The 25,415-nt window shown below is 34.2% G+C and overlaps 1 long non-coding RNA gene across 1 annotated transcript in view; it reads left to right on the top strand.

Moving 5' to 3' along the window:
* Positions 1–25,415, top strand: part of LOC146993077 (uncharacterized) — a 71,854-nt gene that overhangs the window by 5,532 nt on the left and 40,907 nt on the right. Inside the window, exons 2-3 of the long non-coding RNA XR_015038318.1 lie at positions 1,445–1,502; positions 4,515–4,599. This is a non-coding gene — a long non-coding RNA (uncharacterized LOC146993077). The remainder of the gene's footprint in view (positions 1–1,444; positions 1,503–4,514; positions 4,600–25,415) is intronic.

Genomic DNA, 25,415 nt, shown 5'->3' with positions numbered 1-25,415 from the left:
GATTAGTAGCCAAAGGATTTACTGAAAAAATACGGCAGTGATTATGATGAAACGTTTTCACCAGTAGCAAAACACACTACAATTCGAGTTTTCTAAGCATGGGCAGCATATAATAATGCCAAGGTACATCAACTAGATATTAAAACAGCTTTTTTGAATGGCAAGTTAAATGAAGAAATATATATGGAACAACCAGACTGATTCGTAGTTCCGGACGAAAGACATAAAGTTTGTAAATGGTCTCAAATAAGCAGCTAGGGGCTAGAATGCAGAAATTCAAATTACATTGAAGAATCTTGGGTTCAGTCAAACTAAAGCAGATCTGTGTCTTTTCACAAAAGAGGATCATCATCGAAGAATCGATTGAATTGTATATCTTGATGATATCCTAATAAGTTCTACTGAAGAAGCACTAATTCTTCAAGTAATTAACGATTTAATGAAACGTTATCAAATAACACATCTTGGTGAAGCTAAATATTTCTTAGACAGGGAAATAAATCGAAAGGAAGATGGAAGTTATCTCTTACCTCCGAAAAACAAAATAAATCCACTAGTCAAGCAATTTCAACTTGAAGAAGCGAAATTCACTATAGTACACCAATGGAAACAAATTATTATAGTCTAAACCAGAGAGAAAATCTCCTAACTTCAAAAGATAAATTTCGCCAAGTTATTGGAAGTCTTTTTGTATATATCGTCTTTCACAAGATCGGATATCACAGTTTCAACTCACATACTTAGCAGAAAGTGTAATAATCACGTCAAAAAGACTGGAATGCTGTAAAAAGAATCATTAGCTATTTAAACACGACAAAGCATTTATCTGTGCAAATTTCGTCCAATGAAGAACCTAATCTTACAGTTTATTTAGATGCTGATTGGGGACAAGATACTGAAGATAGAAAATATCCCCATCAAGAATTGTAATTTTGTTAGGCAAAAATTGTATTTCGTGGTTTAAAAAAAAAATGCGTCTCATTATCCTCAGCAGAAACTGAATATGTTGCACTATCGTAAGCTACCTAAGAATTACTATTTAATCTACCCCAAACTCCTAAAGTTTTCCAAAGATAATGAATCAACAATAAAATTGTAGAATCTGAAAAATTTAGTTCGAGCACAAAACATATTGATACAAAATTTCATCATATACGCTACTTGCATAACAAAGGAATAGTAAAATTTTATCTTCAAATTTTATTTTTTATCTTCAATTTTATCAAGCAATTTCAACAGAGCATTTTTCAGTTGTATTTAATAATGATTAAATACAATAATTTAATGATTAAATACCATATTCTTTGCTTGTAATAACTTGCGTCAGCCAGAAGTATATTTTGTTAATTTATGTTAGAGATTTATCTTAAGAAGCAAATAAAATTCAAAAAATATTTATAAAATTTATTTTTTAAAAGGAATTCTTCAAACTTACTATTTCTAGGAGAGCAAGTGGATCGTACGTTGCATTGAAATTCTGAAAAAAAGAAATGTGTTTCAAGGTAAAAATAATTATTTTTATTCTTTTATTCTTCAGGAATATTAAAATGATATTTTAAAAAAAGAAATCTGAAAGCTTTTTTTCAGATTTTACATTACGCCCAGAGAGGCGTTTTTTTTAAATGTTTTGTGTGTTACCTTTATTTACTAGATATCATGTTCTTCGCACTTGAACGATAAAATTCAGTTCAATAGTAATATCTCAAAATAATTTTAAAATGAGCCTATCTTTAGAATTTCCGATACTCAGTCTCGGGAGGTAGAGATTTTTTTACAGTGTTGCCATTCCTCAATTCCTAGCTTTGAAATCGTCGAGTTTCTTAATCAAAAATTGTTAATGTCTGACAAAATATGAAAGAGAAAATAAACAAATTCCGAATTAGGGCTTCCAGATGCCCATATTCGCTGAAGGATTACGTTATTCAAATTTTATGGTTCTAGGTACCGTCGTTTTACTAAAGTGCGAGACGCATACATACATTTATGCAGATGCTTCATTATTTAATTTTTTAAATATATTACAGGGCTGTAATATTTGGTGGCAACAGTTTGAAAAGTGAATCAAAGCAGTGAGTGAATCGACGCAAACAAAATTAATAGCCTTTCTGGGTTAACGCCTTTCGGGCTAAAAATTATGAAATTTTGTTTTGTTTTCTGTTGAGTAAATAATTCTTGCTTAAAATTTCAAATATTTTATGCGTCGTTGTTGTTACTAATTCCACTTTTCTTGAAACAGAGCACGCCCACGAAATTCAACGTGGTTAGGAGTCAAGATTTGCGCTTGTTATTGGCAAGAGCCTTTATCATAAGTGGTTATATTCTCTGATCCTTCATCAAAAGCTTCTGTAGCGGTTGCATACTTTAAGTAAAAGAAATCGCATGGAACTTTTAAAACTAGCTTCATAGTTTCTAAATCACGAGTTGCGCCAAGTAAAAACGTGACGTTGCCCCGAGTGGAATTAATGGGTGCAGAAATTGCAGCAAGAATAGCCAAATATTGTAAAAATCTTTTTAAAAATTTAGAAAGATTATTCTATGGAGTGATTCAAAAATTGTGCTACATTGGATAAAAGGCACGGCATCTAAGTGGAAGCAATTTGTTTCAAACAAAGTGTTAGAAATTCAAGAAACTACAGATTCCAGTGCATGGAGACATTGTATGGGTAAAGATCACCCTGCGGGACACCCAATGTTTACTATAAGTAATGTAGGTATAGTCCCACTACATTTCGGTTTATTTTTAAAGTTAACATTCAAAATAGTACATAGTATAATATAACACATAATATAACAGTATAAATAGTATATCGATATTTTGTTTGATATCGTATCTATTAGATATAATTATAGGAGTTATAATAGGTATAATAATAGTAGGCTGTCATAATTTATAACAGTTCATAATAGTTCCTTGAGATAAAGTTTATTATATGAATCTGTATCTTCTTCCTCTTCTTCTTCCTTTTTTTTACTATATCATTATTATTGCAAGGGTTTCTTTTTGAGATAATTAGATAATAAATGTTTTAGATGAATTGCACCTTCAAAAATGAGTTTTGACATTAATTACTTTAGTGCTCACATAAATTTTTGCCTATTGAAGATAGATATATCATTGTATTTTCTATTTTATTTTTTAAATGTTTGTTGGTAATTGCAAAACGAAGGAAGGCATTGATATTTGAATTCGGCAATTTAATATGAGTTGACTTTGTTAAGGGACATTGAGTAATATAATGGATTGGATCACCTTTATTTCCACATACACATTGCTCAGAGTTTGAGATGTTGAATCTGAAGAAGTATATGGGAAATGGCCCATGTTCCAGTTAAAAAGCGGTTTATATAATCATTGACCATTGTACATGTATCATTTGCATGATGCATGTACAATGGTCATGTATCATATAAACTTGATTTGTTAACAGGAGAATTAACTAGTAGAGATTTGCTAACTTCAAAAAATGGGGGCAGGGCCCAAAATGGTTATTGTACCAGAAGAATACTTGGCCCCAGCCGAAGAGATTTAAATATGGCTCAACAGACCAGGAGATAGAAGCTGAATATAAAGCTTCTGCTGTAATTAGTTCCACAATTGTTTTCAAACAGATAATTGATGTTAATAAGTTAATTGCTTACGCAAAGTACTGAAGGTGACTTCTTGGGTATTACGGTTTGTTTGATGTTCTAAGGAGGGAAACTAGTACGATGGGTCTTCTTACTACTAAAGAACATAATCGTGCTGAACAGTTTTGGGTAAAATATGTTCAACGCTTTCCTCCTAAACGGAAGAATAAGAACAAACAATATATTCTATTAATAATCTGTGCTGTTACAAGAAGTGCTCATCTGGAGCTAGTTAGTAATACGACGGAAGATTCATTTTTTGCTTGCCTTTCGACGTTTTGTATCTCGAAGAGGGCTTGCTAGGTAAAAACAGTCATCGGTAATCAGACGTCCTGTACAACTTTTGCACAGTTTAGAACTTCAGAACTAAAGTTTCATCTTCAGTGTTAATTTACAAATATCTTGTGAGTATTCTCTTAGTGTGTCATTGAATGAATAATCTTCTGAAAAAGGTGAATATTGCTTTTTTGAATTGGGATAATGTTATATTTAAATTGCCTAATGTGCCATTTAAAATTTCTCTTGTGTCTGGAACTCTAGTGTTTTTGTTGTATGAGTGTATACTGTATTTATATACAAGTTTGATGAACGCCTGTGGTTCATGGGGGGGGGAGTTGTTAAAAATAAAGTGATCATGTGATCAGACGGCGCGATTAACGGTCGTCTGAATTCTTTCCCGGCAAGCCTTGAGGTAAACGAATCTTTAGAATTCTATGTAACGTACTTTTTGGCTTACTAGGCTAGCATTTTATTTCCTGTTTCTCGGATTAATTGCGCTTGGATTTTTCAGTATAATATGTTTTTGTATGTGATGTGAATAAAAAAATAAGAATAAGCATGTTCTTCATGCAAGAATCTCGTTTAATTTACTAATGATATATTTTTAGCCAGTACACAGATTCTAGTTCAGATAATTTTAAGAAGTTTTTGGATGCTGTTAAGGAATTTTGTTTGACAGAAGACATAAGTAAGGTAAGTGGATATTTCTTTTGTGTAGTGCTAAGATGCATTTCCTTTTTTATGTTATTTCATTGTTTGATTTAAAATGTAGTTTATTAAGATTATATATATTTTGTTGGCTGGTCCTTTGACTTACGTGAATATAAATCGATGTGTACATACACAAAGTCAAGGGGTGCGCAATGATCCGATGTTTTCTCAGTGAAAATAGGTTGATTTGTACATGGATACCAAGTTTGTGCAATTCTTGGACTTGTTATTTTGGATTTGTGTAGCAGCAATTTTTGGCAAAAATTGCCGCTATACAAATCCAAAATAACAAGTCCAAGAATTGCACAAACTCGGTGTCCATGCTCCGCCAAAAATCGCCAATTATCGCTAAGAGGCACCCGTAAATATATTTTTAACTTTTCTTTTTATATGATAATGTATCTCAAAGATAATGTAATGTAGAAGATAAGATAATGTATACATTGATAATGTTTATCGATTTATGATCATTATGGATTTTATTCGAATTTTTCTATAAATAAGGTGTGAAAACCACGAACTTTCACCCCATGTGTTTTACTTCCTTATGTGTAAAAAAAATCTCCAAATTGTGCCAAGGTGGTTGCGTTAATATTCAAGTTCCGAATGTGCTATGACTTTAGAGTAAAAAATTTACATCAAGTAAAATACAATTTAATATAATTTATTTCTACAAGTTCTGAGTTTTATATTTGAAAATTAATAACTAAATCATCTCAATAGATTTTTCTTCTGTCATGCAACGATCTAGATTTAAAAATTTTTAATGTTTATTCATAGAACAGATTGAGAAGCCAATCATTGGGTATGAAAATTTATAAACTTAAAATCTAGCACTCATAATATAGAATAGTACTTATTTAAAGTTTTTTTAACAGTTAAGTTATTGTCCGTTTATAGCCATGAATTATTTATACTGCATTCGTTAAATTGTAAATAGTTTTATACGTATATTAGATATCGAATAAAATAAAAACTATTATTAGAATAATTATATATATTATTTTGTGGGATTATTTACCGAATTACATTAAAACTCTGGACATGGATGTCTGAATTAACTAATGAAACTATGGCCTAATCCTTTAATGCATTTAAATATAACCTCGAACTGAATCTCTTGTTAAGAGATTCAGTTCGCATATGGGCAGTTTTAGCAAAATGATACGAGATCTCCATTTTCAGTTTTTATTTTAAATTCTTGGAATGTAAAACTTGTTACTTAAGGAAAAACAAATGAATAAAAAAAAACACACTATCAATAATTTATAAATAAATTATTTCATGTGTAACATTCCTAGAGAAATATAAAGTTATAACATTCGGACTTAACATGACAATCAATCAAGACAACTGCATTGCCTTTTGAATAGGAAAAATAAGTGTTTATTGAATGTAAGTGAAGGAACTTAATATTTTTGTTTACATAATTATAAATTATAGCAAGTAACCAAGAAAGTTCGTGCGGTTTTTAAGAACAGTTACTTTCTGTGCTTAGTGTGATCAAACTGATTCTGATGACGTCATACGTTTATATTCCTTTCAAACCTTATTTAGTAGAGATTTGTTCAGTGTATCGCACGTTTCGCTATCGGTTTTGTAGGAATCGCAATCTTCGAAGAAATACGTCGTTGGGAAAGGAGATTTTGAAGCCTATTTTGCTTTACAAGTACAAATTCGGAAGTAAAGCTGCAGAGGCCGTTAAAAGAATATACTGCGTACTTCGAGAGACGTTAGAGAGATAATAGACTGCTGAAAAGTGATTCAGTTGATTTTCATCTGGACACGAGAGTCTTGAAGACAAACTTTGTGTTGGTCTTCGGTAAAGTCCAGCTGACAAAATCAAGTAAAATCCCAATTAAAAATGCCAGGAGCTTGAATACAGGTTTGTAGTATCTGACGAAACCATTCGATCTTTATAAACTTGAGATAATATGGGAACTGGGCAAGTGGCTTCCTCATGGAGGAAAACAAGATCTAACGACTGAACGTCTGCTTGTCGTTGCTGTCGTCTGCTTCACAGATCTTGATTGGATCATTGGTCGACTTCTGAATCACCGGTCTGATTGGCCGCTAAACCGGACATTCACCAAAAGAATGTAATGCTGTGTGTTTGATGGACTAGGCTTAGCGTAGTCCACTATGAACATCTGGAAAGCGGTAAACCGGTAAACCATAACAGCCGAGGTCTTCTCGTTACAACTGCAAAGAGGTTTTAGCTGCACAGTGCCAGAAACAGCCAGCTTTGGTCAACAGAAGAAGAGTTCCCCTCCTCCAGGTTGATGACAGATCTCATATTGCAAAAGTGACCAAAACAGGTCATCAAAACATTAGGCTAGGAAGTTCTACCTCAGCCCGGGCATCGCCCGATAGGATAGACTGTTTTTGGCCATGAATTTTTGATGTGGAAACAGCAATTCAGAAAACGCGAAAATGTCACAACGCCTGTGTCACAATTTTTTAGACTTCAAAAAAAAGTTTTTCAAAAAGGGCTTTTTTAAGCTTGTGTCTCACAGGGAACAAGTAATTGAAGCCAATTGTGATTATTCCGAAGAATGAAATGGGTGTTTGAGATTTTTGTGGGCTGTTTTTAATGCGTGACGAAACCCATACGAACTTTCGGTACTTTTCCGTTTCGCCGGCGCAAATCTCGCCAAGCAGACTTTATTGGCGACAACATACAGTATACACATAAAAAATATTTAAAAAATTTTAGTTCTAAGAATTCTTTTTTTTTTTTTTTTGAAGGCATAAGCATTTTAATATCGCTTAAAACTTTATAAAAAGCCGATAAATAAAGACAATAAATTTGTAAAAAGACTTTAATTTAAGAATTTACTATGCTTTCATGGGTCAACATCCTAATTCGCCGGTTCATATCACGTGACCCCAAGCGATCTCATCTCACGTAAACTACTCTACAAAAATCTAATGCTCTCAATAATTATGTACATTAATTTCAAGTTAAATCTTAATTTGGAACACAAGTTTAAATGCAAGAAATATTTCAATCCGTACAAATAGCTTACTCAGAAATTATGTAAAACTGCAGTGCTTTACTTCGCTAATGCATTCTCATTAGAATTGATGAATTTAACCCTTGACTTTCCTTTTCTATATTTTCGGCTTCGGGTAAGAGCTGTGATTGCATCCTAATTCACTTAATTACCGAAAATGGCCTTAGACATAAAACTGAACTATCTGATAAAAATTCTATGTAATTATATACCAGCATTGAAAGAAACAATGAATCTGATAAGAAAAAGCTGCGACTTGTTTCGAAAATGAGACGTAAAAGGTTACCAGCGAGAATATTCCGTTTGGCATCGGTTGTACCATTATTGGCGACTTTATCGCTTGCGCCGGCAAAACGGAAAAGTACCGAACTTTCTTGGTTACCTGCTAATGTAAATCATATGCAAATTGAATATTATTCTTTAAATATGATCACGCTGGCAATTCATCGATTACTTCAGTATGGTATAAAATCTTGGTAACATGCAGTTACGAATCATGGTTAAAATACGGTATGACGGATTTCTTCGTTAACACGACATTTCTGGCAAGTTCGGTGTTGATCGTAAGGCAGCTTCAGAAATTAAAACTGATTTAATTTATCATTAATGTAAATTCGAAGCAAATTTTGCTTTCATCTTAAATAATGTAAGAAAATTAGATTTCTATAAGTATGTGCCTAAAATCAAACACATATCCATGTTCTTATTTTTACTGAATAAAAACAATAAAATTAATATTATTTGCATAAATTAAAACGCGTTAAATCTGTTTTCTAATCAACCGAAATTACTCAGGCACTAATGTTTTGTTGAAATTACATTATAAAATAATTAAGGTTAAGAAAGTATAAAGCGTATTAAAAACTTTTGCACTTTTACAGTTTGTAATAAATACATGACTTTGTAGAGTTAGTTGTTAGTTCTTTGTTCTTTTTTTGGGGGGGGTAGCAAGAGACGTGAAATATATGCAATGCCGTCGACAAGAGCTGCCTTGTTTAATAAAGATAAAATCATGGGTACGTACGCACAAGTCAAACTGTTTCACTTCACCCTCGATGCACTGGAAGAGAGAAAATAACAATAAAATGGATTTAAAGCCAGAATCAAAACAGAACAGGTTTGAATTATTTGTTTGATTACGTTATTTAATTTAAACAAAGCCACGAACTGTATGGCTAATTTCCATCCATGAAAGTCTAGTATTCCAGCTTTCCTTATGGTCGGCCAACCAGCGACCGAGCGGTAAAGTCGCTGAACACTGGTAGTTCGGTCCGAGGTTCGAATTCCGCGAACGGGCTTGCTGCATGGGCATTTTCATGGTTTTCCCCATGTGTAACGTGTATACGAGCCAGTTACCCTTAGAAAGTCCTCCACGAAGCATCCCTCCCTTTAGACAGATAGCTCTTGAGGCTTTGACATAATCACACACACACACACACACACACAATTTCCTTATGATCGATATTTACGTATATATATATGCTAATAAACATATTAGTACTTCTGAGAAATAGATCTTCATAATCTACCAAGACTGCATGGTCACAGACTTCCCTTATGTAACTGGCGGTAAAGTCGCTGAACACTGGTAGTTCGCTCCGAGGTTCGAACCCCGCAAACGGGCTGGAAGCATGGGCGTTTTCGTGGTTTTTCTCGCGTGTAACGTGTATACGAGCCAGTTTTCCTTAGAAAGTCATCCATGAAGGCATCTCTTCCCTTAGGCAGATAGCCCTCGAGGCTTTGCCATAATCACACACACAGACCTTATGTAACTGTTCCAATCGATGTGCAGGCCCACCAGCGACGAGCGGTAAAGTGACTGAACACTGGTAGTTCAACTTGGTTTCGTTTTGGGGCAAATGGGCTGGGCGTTTGCAGTGGTATTCGCGATGTGTAATGTGTATACCAGCCAGTCTCCCTTAAAAAGTCCTCCACGAAGGCATAGTCCTCCCCTTAAACAGACAGCCCTAGTGTGTTTTGCTATCTCCCAAACCAAACCAGCCAACCAATCGACGTGCAGTGATTGATATCAAGTTAATTCTAAACACCATGCATAAATGAAACGAGTTGCCATTAAAAAACTGATTCTCGATCCTTAAAACGAATTTTCAGAAAGTATTTTTTTTTTTCCCATTTGTACGGAATATCTTCACATATTCATTTCGGTGTTTCGTTTAAATTGAAGTAGATCTTCATTTCATGGCTTTTCGTGCATTTTCTTTCAGCGTGAATAATTCCTCGTTCCTGAAGCCAATTGTACGGAAGATGTTCCATCATTAGGTAAGTTCCAAATGTTTAAATCCGTGTTTTCGTAAATATAATAACACAAGAGTTCCCACTACTCTTTTAGAACTTATACTGTCGTTGCCAATTTTGAAAAAGCATTCTTTTTTTAAAAAAGTAAACATTCTAACAAATTTAACCGGTACGTGTTCTGCCCTTTTCTTCGTATATCGCAAAGCATGTCACACTGCTTTATCTTGCAAATTTTGCAACAGATTCCGTACTCGTAAAGTTAGATATTAGACGGTAAGGTTATTTTATATCTACGTTATATTATGCTTCCATAGTGACTGATTAATGGAAAAGGCTGCCGTGTTACCTTGTTCGGTAATAATATCATTTTAAGAATTCCTCGATGGCTATTGGAAGATCATTTGAAGGTAAAAGACATTAAAATGTTTTAGGAAGTAACGGCATTTATTAAGTTACTCAAGGTTAGTAACGAATTTACATTATAACATGATAAACAAAAGTTGATTTGTAACGTAATAGGTTAAACTGCAGTTTAAGTTAAAATCGTGTAACTTAACGATTACGTAATAGGTTTAAGTTAAAATCGTGTAACTTAAGAGTTGCACGATTTTAACTTAAGATTTGTAACTGAATACTTAAATGCTCGTTAGTGGCGTACATTTATTTCTGACAAAGAAAGCCTTCCTGTCATGGAATCTCAATGTTTGTCAAAAAGTATGTATCAGGAGTTTTTAACAAAGTAAGAATTCGCTTCTGGGGGGAAGGAGGATTTCAGTTTCATGAGGGGAATGCGATCAGCCTTTTATTTATCCGTTAAGAGTTTAGTTTTATTTTATGAATTAAACAAAACTACTTTTATTCAAGTTTTGGTACTTATAAACATTTTCTATAGTTTTCCTTCTTTAATTTATAAAATACATTAAAAGTAATCTAAACTAAAATAAATATATATGTGCTTTGTTGAGTAATAAAAACAAGAACTGCTAATTTGGTGTAGGTAATCAAAAAACCAATTTTTAAAACTGAGTTTTTTATCGCCATTGGCGAACTATTTGACAAAATTTTAAATCTTTGTGAAATACAGTAGATCTGTGTATATTTAAACAGTTCTGATTGGTGGAACTGATTACATTCTGATCTATTCTATTCTGTTCTGATCTATTTTATTCTGATCAATTCTATTCTGATTTTTTTCTATTCTATTCTGATATTGACTCTATTAAAACTTATTTAGATTAACTAATTTTTTATTATATTACGTACTTCTAAATAAACAAGTATTTTCGGATTTTTGTGAATTGCTGGTTTCCAGTAATAATCACGTTTCACCAGTTTTCCATTAGAATTACAATTTGCATTTGATTGAACTTTAAGTGGATTTAAAGGAAAATATATTTGATTCTTTAAGGAAAAATCTACTTGATTGTACACTGCCCAAAAGAAAGCTATAACATTAATTGCTGAATTATTAGAACTCTAACAAATATTAAAGAAGAAAACAGAAAGAAGTGATTTTTTTTTTGTCAACAGAGACAAATTTTTTGTAAGAATTTGCTGTGAAAAATATAAAAATATGCGTTTTATATTATTAAAAATATTTTTTCTATAGAACGCTATATTTCCAAACTTTCCAGAAGTAAATTATAAGTAGAATTTTATTACTCGAATGATTAATTTTTTTTTTTTTTTTTTTTTTTTTTTGTTTTGTAACCCTGTCAGGCCAACAGAATATTCTCACAACATTCGCGTTGCGAAGCATTTCAACCTGTTCTTTGATGCAAATTACAATGAAATTCTTCACATTTTATTTATATTAACTTGTATTTATTACCTTAAAGTGATGCCTATTTTTTTAATGTTTTTATGTTTACAAGCTGGGAATAACTTTATTTTAATTTGTGGTTAACTCGATAATTTTTTAATTAAAAAGTTTAAATTACTTTGTTTTTGACAGAGGGACATTGTTTTAGACTTTTAATTCTGTGTTTATTTGGTGGTATAAAAATCGTACAGCAAAAATATGATATTAACAGATTTTAGCCAATATACCGTATTTGCCAGCGTATAAGACGCACTTTCTTCTTTAAAATAAGCCTGAAAGACGGGGTGCATCTCAGTTTACCCATACTCAGTTTTTGATTACATTCATTACTAGAAATTTCCTTTACTCGGAGTTATGCGATTTTGAATGGATCACAACTTCTCGGGATGCTGTAAAAACAGAGACAATTGTTAAATCCTTTAAGAAGTGTGGCATTAGTAATGGATGGTACAGAGGACAAATTGTTGTATGAGGACTCGGATGCTCAAGTGACTCTTCATTTAGCTCTAATGATGAGTGTCTGGATTTTGGCGAAGAAGATTAAAAGGTTTTCTTTCTCAGATAGATTGGGTATTTGCAGAAAGTATTACTTTGCATTTGTATTACTTTAAATCTAAAAATTCGTGATAATGAACAGTAATAAAATTTTATCCTTCAAAAATGTGTATAAACAAGGTGGTGCGGCAAATACGGTATATTAGAAAGAGAAATCTTATTGCTGAGACTTTAAAAGAATATGACAGTCTAAGGGGAACTGCAGTTGACGAAGCTATAGGACCCATTCTCGCCAAATCAACCGGAGTGATTGGTTCTGAAAATAACTCGGGTGGCAAATTTAAAAGGGAATCAGCAGTTGTTTTGTCAAATAATGAATTTGGGAAAAAATGTCTAAAAGCCTTTAGATTTTATATTACGTCCGAAGGGGCTTTTCTTCATTTACATACACCTGACGTTTGGGCTAATAATATTTAAAAGCAGCATATCTATAGAATTTCCCTTAGACAGGGCCCACTAGAGGCCGAACGGTAAAGTCTCTGAACACTGGTAGTTCCGTCCGAGGTTCGAATCCCGCGAACGGTCTGGCTGCATGGGCGTTTTCCCCATGTGTAACGTTTATATGAGCCAGTTTCCCTTAGAAAGTCTTCCAAGAGGGCATCCCTCCCCTTTGGCAGATAGCCTTAGTGTGCTTTGCCGTAATTAAATAAACCAAACCGTTAGACAGTCTCGCGCACTGAACACAAAAATGTTTTATTCCGTAGTGTTGCCACTGCTCGTATAAAATTGTTGACTTTTTTAATCAAATATTCTTTACAAAATATAAAATAGATTATAAAACAAACTCGAAATTCAAAAAATAACTTGGGTTTCCAGATGCTCATGTTCGGGTGGAGGACTATACTATTCAAAACTGAACGTCTCTATGTATCGTTGTTTTTTTCCCAATGCAAGAAGCATGGGTACATTCATGCAGATAGTTCATTATTTAATTTCTTTAAGGGAACTCGTACACCTTAAAACCCATAACATCTTCGAATATGTGACTGTTGCACGAATTGGGATAACTTATTTACTTTAAAAGCAATTACTTCCAACTTTTTATAGTTGACAACATAATATAGCTACTTTCTGAAATAGTAATCAGAAAGATCGTGTTGCCCCAAATATTTTTATAATTTAATCCGCTTTGTAACAAAATATTTCGTCATGTTTCCACTTTGCGTGCACTGTTTAGAACATTCTGTTGCATAATTTAATTCCATATTTAATATATAGCTTTTATAACATTTGGAAACTACTGTGAACCAAAAATTCTAAGAATTTCATATTAAATTTTTATTTTATTTGGAGTCGAGTTTATAAAATATATTTTATTAAAAAAATCTGTAACGTTTTCGTCTATAAAATTTTTTAATATTAAAATATTCAACAGATTTTTGGTTCAGTTAAAAAATAGGGCTCATATAAAGAATTCCATCCAATTTCAAGTATGTACCATTAGCCATTTTTAAAATATCTTGGGCGCAAGGTGGAAAGATGACGAAAAATTTTGTCCGAAAACGGATTAAATTACGAAAATATTTGTGGCAACACAAACTTTCTGGTTACTAGTTTCCAAAGCAGCTATATTATGTAGTCAGCTGTAAAGAGTTGGAAGTAATTGATTTTAAAATAAATAAAATATCTCAATTCTTGCAACAATCACATATTCGAAGGGTGTTAAGGGGTTTAAGGTGTATGAGCCCCTTAAATACAATACTGGACAGTAATATTTGGTGGCAACAATTTGAAAAGTGATTTAACGCTTTTGGTGATTCTACGCAAAATACCGTTTGGAGATTAAGAGCTCTTTTGGGCTAAAAGCATGAAAGCATTAATCCTGTATCACGCGATTATAAGGGAAAAAGTAGTGAAATTCTGAGATGTAATAAAAGAAACTATTTTAAAAATTCAAATTGTAGCTTGCAATGTGTTCCAAATAAAATTATATAAGTGAAAAAAATTGTAGCCTTTAAAAAAAAATAATTCTTAAAGGCGATAGCTAGTATTTACATTACTCACCGGGCAAATGTCTCTCACTGCCAAACATAAAAATGTCTCATCAAATGTCTCGACTGCTGGTGGCGTTGATTTTTGAAACTTTTGTAATTTCATTCAGTTCACTAACTACGAACCGGTGTCAACCGGTGTAAAACAGATTGCTATTTTGATAAATTTTTTATTGCATTTTCTTTTGAGCTATACATTCGATCCGTCATTAGAATATTAAACATTACGAATCGTAGTGTTAGTGCTAAAATGACAAAATATGAGTCATCTTTTCCACAATAAAATGATTCCAGATTTTCTAGTATTTTGACTTAATATTTCAAAGATTAAATTTTCATCACTTCTATTAAATCTTTTATTTTGTATGCACTGGCCGCCAAAATAAATCTGTTTTTTGGTCCAACGGGGCAATTTGCCCTGAAGGACTATTAATTTCGTTTTGGCATTTCGCGTCGAAAACTTTAAAAGGCTGTGTCACTTTTCAAATCGTTGCCACCCTATATTATCACCCTGTCTTATATGTAAAGAAATGAAATAATGAAGAATCTGCATAAGTGGATATGTTTCTCGCACTGTGATAAAACAATAATACCTAGAGCCATCCAAATTTGAGTAACGTAATCTTCCATAGAATATGGGCATGCGGAAGTCCTAATTTAAATTTGAAATTTGTTTTATTATCGATTTCATATTTTGTAACATTTCCAAAGAGTTTTTGATTAAAAAAACTAAACGATTTGAAAGCGAGCAATGGCTACACTGTACGGGAAAAAAAAAAATTATTTCCAACGTGCGAGACTTTGTATCGGAAATTCTAAAGATAGACTCATTTTAAAATTATTTTGCTATATTGCTGTTGAACTGAATTCTGTAGTTTGAGTACGTAGAACATGATATTTAATAAATAAAGAATAGATAACGCACAAAACCTTAAAGTCCCCTTTGGACGTAATTTAAAATCTGAAAACTTTTTTTTTTTTTTTTTTTTTCCTGCGTGAATCGATCAACTTAAAGATGATTTTTCAAACCTACGTTTTGAAAATTTTAAAATTTATTAGAAGAGAATAAAATAAAAGAGCGCTGCGTCTTCAAATCTCGTTATTCTTTGTAATTTTTTGTTCATCAATAGAGTATGAGCAGGTAGTTTTTTTACTGTTACATATAAATCATAAACATTTTTTCAGAAAAATTGAGAAATCAAGATTAGAAAACCTTCCTTGTTAGAAATTATTTCATAATATCATTAGAATAATTAAATAGGATGTAAGTTGTATTTAATTTACGAGAAAAGGAGGGTGACCTTCTTTTAAAACAATATTTAATGGTGTTTTTATAGTTCGTGCAATTTCATGTTTAATTTACCAAAATAAGTTATGTGACATTTGTATTTTAGAATGAAAGTTTATTAAAATTCAATATAATTTAATTCCTAAATTGAAAATGAAGGTAAACTAAAACGGCTCAATCGAATTTTTTGACGCATGTGAATTTTGCTCAAGTAAATGCAATTCTTTCTTTGAGTTTTATAGGTATGTTTATGTACAGCTGCTACGGCGATCTAAGGTAGACGCACAACGAAGCCGGACCCCAAATTATAACTTCGGTATTGGGCGGGATGTGGATCTGTCAGATAATTAGCTCCCGTCGAAAGCTTAAGAAAATTCATTACACTGCCGCCATCTCTGAAAACTCGTGGCTGAACTGGTCGACCGCGTCACCATTCCCGGCGATCAGGGACCAGAAGTGCGGCTGTGTTGGCCTGAAGATTTGACTTGTCGTCAAAGTGTTCCTGCCAGTTCTATGCGGGCAGCTCTGCACTGAAGGAACGACGGTGTTAAACAATGGAATGGCCGTTGCATCGCTGCTGATAACGTGGGACTACACGGAATTCGGATCAAATGGCAAGCCATGGCCGCTACGCAGGGCCGCTCTTAGCGGGGTTGTAGGGCGTAAAACTACACGGCAGCTGGACTCTCGCGGTACCGCGACTAAATATTTTAAATTCATTATACTTGTCATATGTAAGTACTTTGGTACTATTCCGTTTTGAGGACCGTAAAAAATTGCAGCAAAAATGTACACGCAAAAGCGCCAAATCTACCAAACGTCCCATTTAAAGTGCGCGAAATCTAGCATACACGCTGATTTCAGGTTGCATAAGTTCTATATTTCTTAAGTCGCCATTGAAATACTAGTTAAATTTTTAAATCCTTTTTTGATATCCTATGAATTTAACAATTTCGAAATTGCCCATGACGAAAAGTCTGCAATAGAATTTTTTTAAAGAAAAGGCATCATTCATTATAGAAAATTCTGTTTGAACAACTAACGAGATGAAATTATCTTTAGCGATAACTCGGTAGCGAAATAGCGATGCAGGCATCCATTCAGTTATGTTTAGCCTTTTTTTATATAAATTATAATGATGATCTGAAATAGTTATTACTTTCTTATGCTTCCAATCAGTTATGTTTAGCCTTTTTTTATATGAATTATAATAATAAAAAGGTATTATATGAAATTAACCTTTCATATAAATTAAAACAATAATCTTTAAATAGTTTACTATTATACTTCCTTTCTTGCGTTAGGGTTGCCACAATTATTTTTGGCAGCACTGGCATCAACAATAGTTTGGCGATTTTTTACGGTCCTCAAAACTGAATAGTACCAGTACTTTTCATACAATTTGTCACATGTAAGTACTTAATGAATATGAAATAAAAATTTAATTCATCATTGAGCATTTTTTTTAGTTTGGGGGGAGACAATCTTTGAAAAGTACGCGGGCAGACAATGGCCTAAGGATGGGCCTGCCGCTACCGATACCACCAGACTGGGAAGCCCCTTTAGTCCAACCGTATAAAACAGGGTTTCTTAAAATGTGGGTCGCCAAAACTTTCAGCAGTTTTAATATTACTTTAACTTATTATGATAATTTTACAATTACCAAATATTTTGACACAATGTATCTGAAAATAGATAAAGATAAGACAATACAGACAAAGAAAAAAACGAAAACGCTTCGACGCATTCTTTTTATAAACGTTCCTTTTCTTGCTTTGCACGTGATGTCATTTCGTCTGTTACTTATTTAAAAGTTTCACATTGTTCTATTTCTTAAAATTAGAAATGAAAGTTAATGACTTAAAACTGCAATAGTATATTACAGTACAAGAGAAAACGTTGACAGTTTCACTCACGCGTGTGTTGGATTTGCGCAATACTTATGAGGTCCCACAAAATGGGTCGCGAAAAAATCTCTGTGGTAAAAAGGGGTCGCGACTGACCTGGTATACAACGATCTTCCTCCAGTGTTCTGTAACCACCAAGTTCGTAATTATTATTCCTCAAGAGTACTACAGTTGTGATAAGACACCTAGTTGGTATTTTATAGGTATCTAGAACAATAGCGAATAGGTTCATAGGTTTAAGAAATTTTTTTTAAATAAATTCATGCTTCGTTTACGGAATTTCAGTGCCTTACAGAATGACGCGCATCTTTTCATTCCAGAAATTTTCCGCGATTTTAAACGGCAAAAGTAGTTTTATTTTTATAGTGAAAAATGTCGGTTTTATCTGAAAATTAAACATGTGTCATTTTCTTTTTCGTACTAGTGTTAAGTCCAGTTTGCTGAGTTAATGCAAAAATATTTATTATGCAACGTTTTTCGTTGCAAAGATTGCCTGAGGTCCATTATTATTTATATTCGCCTGAAACTCGGTTATAAAATCCGAAGTATTTCCTTCACCATTTCATCTCTCACCCTTTCTACAACTTGCAGTCCCATAAAGAAAGTAGCTGTGCTAATAACGCTTAAGCTGCTGATGTGTCCTTTGGAGGAGGAAAACGATATGAAGATACGATAAACGTCGGGCTCGAAACAGAATATTGATTCGTCTTAGAAGCGAACTGATTCCACTCTACTACGTATAACATATAGAATCTTTACTGGCCCGGTTTCCTTCTTTAAAAAAATGTACATGTATACAAATGGCGATTTCGTACAATTTCATTCAGCCCTGATTCTCCTTTTTCAGGTTTTCTTGCTTTGCTTCAATGTGCCGAATTAAGATCGATGTCTGGGCCCACCAGCGGCCGAGTGGTAAAGTCGCTGAACACTGGTAGTTAGGTTCGACGTTCTAATCCCGCAAACGGGCTGGCTGCATAGGCGTTTTCTTCGATTTTACCATGTGTAACGTGTAAATACGTGCTAACTCCCTTATAAAATACACCACGAATGCAATACTTTCAGTCACGCCAAACGAATTCGTTACTTGCTTGTATGATTCATGAGTTTCCAGATCTCGCCAATCATGGATCCTTGTAAACCAAGAAGCTGATGTAAATTAGGTTAGGTTAATTAAGAGAAAGCCATTTGAGGGTTATCGCTGTCTGGGCTGGAGTACCTTCGTGCAGGTATGTTTTAAGTGAAACTAGCTCTTATCTACATTAATACAAGAGAACAACCACGAAACCTTCCATGCAACCAGCCCGTTTGCTAGGATTTAAACGTGGATCGAACTACCAGTTTTTGGTGACTTTAACGCTCTGTCACTAGGGGGCCAGGAGGCTGAGATAGAGTTCTAACTTTTTCTGCAATTACAGCGTCGTTAAGAGACGCGGAGAGAAGCAAAAGCATATAAAATGGGATTCTCGTTCCAGAATCATAATTTTAAACTCCAATATTTAACATATTATGAGATCACTGATGTTATATCTAGGGAAAAAAAAACCTATTTTTGATTACTTTGAGACTTCATATTCAGTAACTGTGATTTGTTTGTAAAAAGAGGGTCATCCTTTAATTTTTTGTTAGTAGTGTACGTCGCTACTCAATGGGACTTAGCAATACCTCAAACTGGTTTCTTTCACTTGCAGGTTTATGTAGTGCATTTTCCCATTATAATTTGAGACACAAAGAAAGTATCACCAGAATTAAATAAGTCTGCAGTGTTTCAGAAAACCTTTAAGTTGAAAATTCACGTACAAATATATACACACAAACACAAAGAATTTTTTTAGATAATTGCGGAAGAAAATACTGCGGCGTTTTGCTGCAGAAAACAGAACAGTGTTTAGTTGGCACAGTAATTCTTGAAACAGTGTATCTGAAGTAATAGTATTGCCGAGTATTTATAGCAAAAAGTGCGTTAAGTAAAAATTTGCTTTCTCTTACTTCTGTTACAGATTTTGCAAGAATCGGTAATTGAGACTTGAATGATTTCACAGCCGCTGCCATAGGAGGCAGAAGTGAGTTTATTACATATTCCACATCTTTCGATGAGTCGAACTGACCCTTAGAGCCTAAAGTAAAAGATTAGTTTAATAAACTACATAACAGTTAAAATAAAATTTCTATTAAAAGGGAATGGATATGAACTCTTAGACAATGAAAAGCAAATGGAATTTGAAATAATTTCCAGGAATACGGGTTCGGTTTATTAGATTACGGCAAAGCACTCAAGGGCTATCTGCCTTGAGGGAGGGATGCCTTCGTGGAGGACTTTTTAAGGGAAACTGGCTAGTAAACACGTTACACATGGGGAAAACCACGAAAACACCCATGCAGCCAGCCCGTTCGCGGGATTCGAACCTCGGACCGAACTACCAGTGTTCAGCGACGTTACCGCTCGGCCGCTGGTGGGCAGTTCCCAGGAATAACCAGGGCTATTATTAATATCGAGCTCTTCCGTGAGAATTTGCTTACTCAATGATTCATGCTGTTGTTTAAACCCAGCACACCCATCATGTATCCCATCGTTTCGTTTAAGAGTTAGCACCTTACTAGAACAGTATAATATGACTATTACACAGCTGGAGAATCCCTTTGCGATGTCATTATGGGAAGACAGGAAAATTCAGTCTCTAGCTACCTTCCAACACTGCGATAAATCTAGTACAAGTGATGTCACTGACAGGCAGATCTTTGCGTAACATAGACAGTAATACAGAAATTATATCCTTCTCTATACAGATGGCTTAATATGCCGAGATCACTTTAGTGCAGCCTTTGTAGTAGGAAAAAAACTATTTTTGGGGTTTCGATTATATCCGGCTTGCTCTGTCTTTACCTCTAAACTTATACACTTTATCAGTATCTTTAACGTTTCTGTCAGAACATCGTTACAAGAATTTCATTATCTGTACACATTCCTTGAATGCTCTAACGTTTCTGTCAGAACATCGTTACAAGAATTTCATTATCTATACACATTCCTCGAATGTCCTAACTTCATTCAAAAAGCCTAAGTATAACTCACATCCCAGCATTACCAGGATTTTGAAGCTTAACCAGACTTTAAAATATTGAGGATATCAGATTTCTCATTCCTGGATCCTTGGCCGGGTTGGCATAAAAGCGAATGAACTTCGGACATTACAGCTAAAACTGATACTACAGTATCTAATCCCCAGATTCCACTTACAGATATCAGTACGATGATCAAACATAAAATTCTTAATAAATAGCAGAGGCATTGGGACGATCAATAAATGATATTAAGCTCCGAAATGTTGAACCCGCAATTGATTGCTGGTCGTCCACAGCAAAGGAAACAAGTTATTTTGACTCGGCTGAGAATAGGTTATTGTCTAACTGACTGACGAACATTTCCTGAAAGGCGAGAGGAATCCTCGCTGCACAAACTGTCATGAAGATCTGACAGTTCGCCATATTTTATTAGAATGTCGTAGTTTTAACTATCATCGCCAAAAATATCTTAAATGATTAAAATTGGGTTTAAATAACATAGGGAAAAGCCATCATCACAAATTGTTCCACTTTTTAAAGAGCACTGACTTATATAAAGTTATAAACTGTGATCTGTTTTTACCTCACCTCAAATGTATAGTGATTGTTCGTCCGAAACTTATAACTACCTTGTATTCATTGTTCTTATCTTTTGTTTGGCGCAGATAACCTCGTTGGGTTTTGTGCCAGGAACTAAAATCAATCGATCAACCAATCGTGAGAATTTGCGCACTTATTTAGAATTTCCGAGAAATTTCTATGTCAACATCTGAGGGTGTATGTTGTTTCTAATCGGCTGTCATTCATTGGAATTATAAAACACTAATTGAATTTAAAAAAGGATTTGGCGAAATTCCTGTCGGGAGTTGCGAAAAGCGAATTGGAGACAGAGGGCTGAGGATTAAACCGAAAATAATAAATTAAAATAACTAATGTACGAAATACCAAAATTAACGAAGAATTAGCTATAAAATAGATCTGATGCGTCAATAAATGCAGTTACATTTACGAGTGCTTAATGAATACAAATAAAGGTAGATGGCGATGATTTGGTTGGCGAAAATTCATACAGATCTGGTAAGGGAAAAAACGCTCTGATTCAGCACTGTGAAGAGTGGTTCCATCCGTTCTGGGCATTTGGATAAACTTGAAATAAGGTTTGTCCAAAAATTTATCAGGTACCTCCTTCGATTGTTGCTGAATCAAGCGTTTTACTGGTTCGTGCCGAAAGGCTGCATGTAATGGCGATCTCTGTGTGCTTAAGAATTGAAATATTTCATTAAATAAAATTAAAGAATTGAGTTGTGCCTAAATTTTCGCTTACAACCTGATATTATTAATTTGTCCATTTCATAAAACCGAGTTACAGCTTTTAGAGCAGTTCCTGCACCCTATATTGAAAGCACACTAATATAATAAGATGCTTTTCGCACAATTTTAGACGATTTTCATTGTAATTACAAAAATATTTTACCCAACATTTTTGTTTTATATGTTTCGTTACATAATACTTATTCTTCGCTATCTTCGTACACCGTAATTTCCGAGACAATAAAGCCTTTTGTAGTATTGGAAGAGATACTTCAGCCTATTGCTTTCGAACAGCTTTCCAAAGACTAAGAAGGTTGTCGTGAACATTGTGAGTTTAAGAGAAAATAATGAACGGTTTGTTAAAATTTAGATCAGATGAAAGATCTTTTAATATATAGCATTTTAATACTATTTAGCACAGTGTAATAGGTCCATTTTACAATACGCAACATCCACAAAAATGATCCTTACAACGCAGTTCGATCATCCATCTTTTTCTGAACAACAATCTCTCTCGTTGCCATTCCGTAACAGAGAAACTTACGATTCGATAGTGGCGCGACAGAGGTTGTAGGTTGATGTTTGGACAACCTGCTTTTTTAAAATCCAAAAGCACAAAAATACATTGGTGATAGATTAGGAGATTTAGTACGGATAGGAGTGAAGGGATTTGGCTTTGATACCCATTTCTTGTTCCATTGTTTTCCCAAGAAATCAGCACTAGAATTTGACATGTGACTACTTGCTGTGTCTTGCTGCAGTTCTACTGACGGATCGCACTGTGTGTAAAGAGCAGGTATTTCATATTTGAAAATTGGGTATAAAATATGTTTTTGATAATATGGGGAGTTGATGTTAACATTTTTCTCTCCTCTCTTTATTTTTAATTTGCCGTTATATGAAAATTCAACAACAATCGTAAATCCCTTACAAAAACTTTCTTTAAATTCCTTGAATCATGTTTTAAGAGTTGTTCTTATCTTTGATGACAATAAATGGATTTTTTTTAGTGCAATCATTTAAGCGTACTAAAACTTCGTCTCTTATGGTAATGCTTCTTCATTTTTGTCCGCATCGATATTTAGCATAAAGAATTCTGCAGCGGGGTCTACGTTCGGCGATATGTGGTGGAGAAAGACTATGCACATTATGTTTTTTCGCCTTTTCAAGATTCAAATTAGCATTAATTACTTGTTTAAAGTTGACACCGAGCATTTTAGTGATTTGGCAACTGTCCTTTAACCCTTTCCGGCAAGCTACCTTTTAAAGTCGGCGTTTTTATTAAAAAAAGGTAGGCAGTGTAATTAGGCCTAGAGAAGTACACAAGTAAAATTTTGTGAACATAGCACTTATCGTTTTAATTCTGTGAATGTGCCCAAAGTGGGCACACTGATTGAATAGAGCTTCGAAAAGAGTGCTGAAACGAGCAGTGTTGTCAATGAACTGACCGATGAGATGCGGAGAAACAAAGAATACAGACTCTAAGTTGTCCTAGATAATCCGTGAGCCCGGTCTAGGCACACCTACTGTTCGCCGTTTGATTTTAGGCAAAATTTAAAGGTAAAAATTTAACACTAATTTAAAATAAGGAGATTAGCATACAGACAAAAAATAACATAGAAATTTCTTTTCAAACAATTCCTTTTATACCCTAAAAAAATCTGGAAGATTTCTTTGAAAAATGAGGGTCTTAAAAATTAAACATGGCTAAAATATATGGACTGGTTTGTGTTGAGCTACCATCTACTATAAATAAAGAAGGTTCAGAGTAACTTATAGTAACTTATAAATCCTTTTTCATTCATTTTTTTTTTTTTTTTTTTTTTTTTTTTCTGTGCGTACAGAAGGAAATTTTTAGATGTCCAAACTGGAGACACTGTCCCGCAAAGGATTAACTTGGAGGATTTCTTTTTAACATTAAAGATCTTTGTTTTGCAACATTCGAAACATTCCTTTTTTTTCCCTTGGATAAGTATTTAGAGCAATTTTCTCACTTGAAGCATTTGACACATTTTGACATTTTTCTCTTTTGTTGCTGACATTACCTTTCGAAGCTTTAGCTATCGAAAAGCCGTGGCTTTCACAATGTTTTTTAATAACTAGACAGGAATCATTTTCCTTGGAAAGAACACAAACATAATCTTCTGTCAACTGCTTCTTTAAAAGTGACATTTTGTTTTCTCATGACAACAACTGTCAACAAGCAGACGATAATTTCTACCTTCAAAACTATAGTTGCAGTTAAAAAATATAATCACAAGCAGAAGATTCCTTTTTTTTTACAGCAAAGCAAAATCGTCTGAAAAATGTGCTAACACTCTGAATACAGCTATAATTGAGGTTTATCGCTAAACGTTCACTTTAAATTTTACTTTAAACCGAGCATTTATTTGCCGAGGAAAGCGTGAACCCACACTTTGGTCAAAAGCTTTCGAAAATTCACAATAGGTTGTGACTTAGTGTTTTAAAGATTTGACTGACTGCAGCGATCCACTTAGCCAAATTAACGCTTAGCCATGAGGCAGCTCGTTAAGAAATTTGTATACCAATCAGCATTCTTTCCATACGAGTAAATCAAGTGGCTCTGCGATAGCTTTATGACAGTGACTCGTTCTATCCGCAAACCTCAGTTATATAAACTGAAAGGGGATCGTTTTCGGGGAATGGATGCTTTACATAATCAGGCCCGCTCCGACAATAGCTGCAGGGTCGTGTGGCGCAGGACGGCGCCGAGTCAAAATGGCGTTGGGCAGACCGTTTCGCTGCCTGTCTGAGCAGGAAATTTCTTGTCTTATTTGAACGTGTTTTTGTCTTGTCTTACTGATACTCAAGACATCAAAAAGGAACCTATGAACTTTTAACGCTTTTTAATAACTCTATAAACTCCTAAGAACTCTAATTGCAATGTACTAATTGAAGTTATGTGCTTAATATCTTTATGAAATCAAATTCTTATGAACTCATAAAATCTCTAAATTCATCTCCGCAGCTCTTACAGAACTTTCAAATTAGAATTAATTTTTATACATATATATCAAAATTTTTCTCATAACTTTATTTAATGTATACATTTATGTATAATGATTTAACGCATATATCCAAATTTCGTATATTGTACAGATAATAAAATTTAAATAAACAGGGTCCCACTGAGTGAGCAATAAAGCTGAAAGTCTTCGTGGCGGCACAGCTGCTCACCCAGTGGTCTCCTGCCTCCTGTCGTATTCGAACGCCCTTCCGGGGTTCGACTCGGGTAAAACCTAGGAAGCTACCGATTTGGATCTGTACCTAGGCAGCCTCGAGTATCTAAAATTAGTCTCTACAGAACTGGAGTCATCTCTGGCGATGGCTGTTTCAGGCTCGCCAGGGACCATATGGTACTGTTTTGTCCGTTCCGTTGGTTGCGGGGGGCCCACCAGCGGCCGAGCGGTAAAGTCGCTGAACACTGGTAGTTCGGTCCGAGGTTCGAATCCCGCGAAGGGCTGGCTGCATGGGCGTTTTCGTGGTTTTCCCCATGTGTAACGTGTGTACGAGCCAGTTTCCCTTAGAAAGTCCTCCACGAAGGCATCCCTCCCCTTAGGCAGATAGCCC

The sequence above is a fragment of the Stegodyphus dumicola genome, chromosome X1 (assembly GCF_044657685.1).
Source record: "Stegodyphus dumicola isolate Sdum_Otavi_A_Nest chromosome X1, ASM4465768v1".
Taxonomy (NCBI): Eukaryota; Metazoa; Arthropoda; class Arachnida; order Araneae; family Eresidae; genus Stegodyphus; species Stegodyphus dumicola.
The sequence above is the reverse complement of the archived record's forward strand: the minus strand, read 5'-3'. Positions and strand labels throughout refer to the sequence as shown.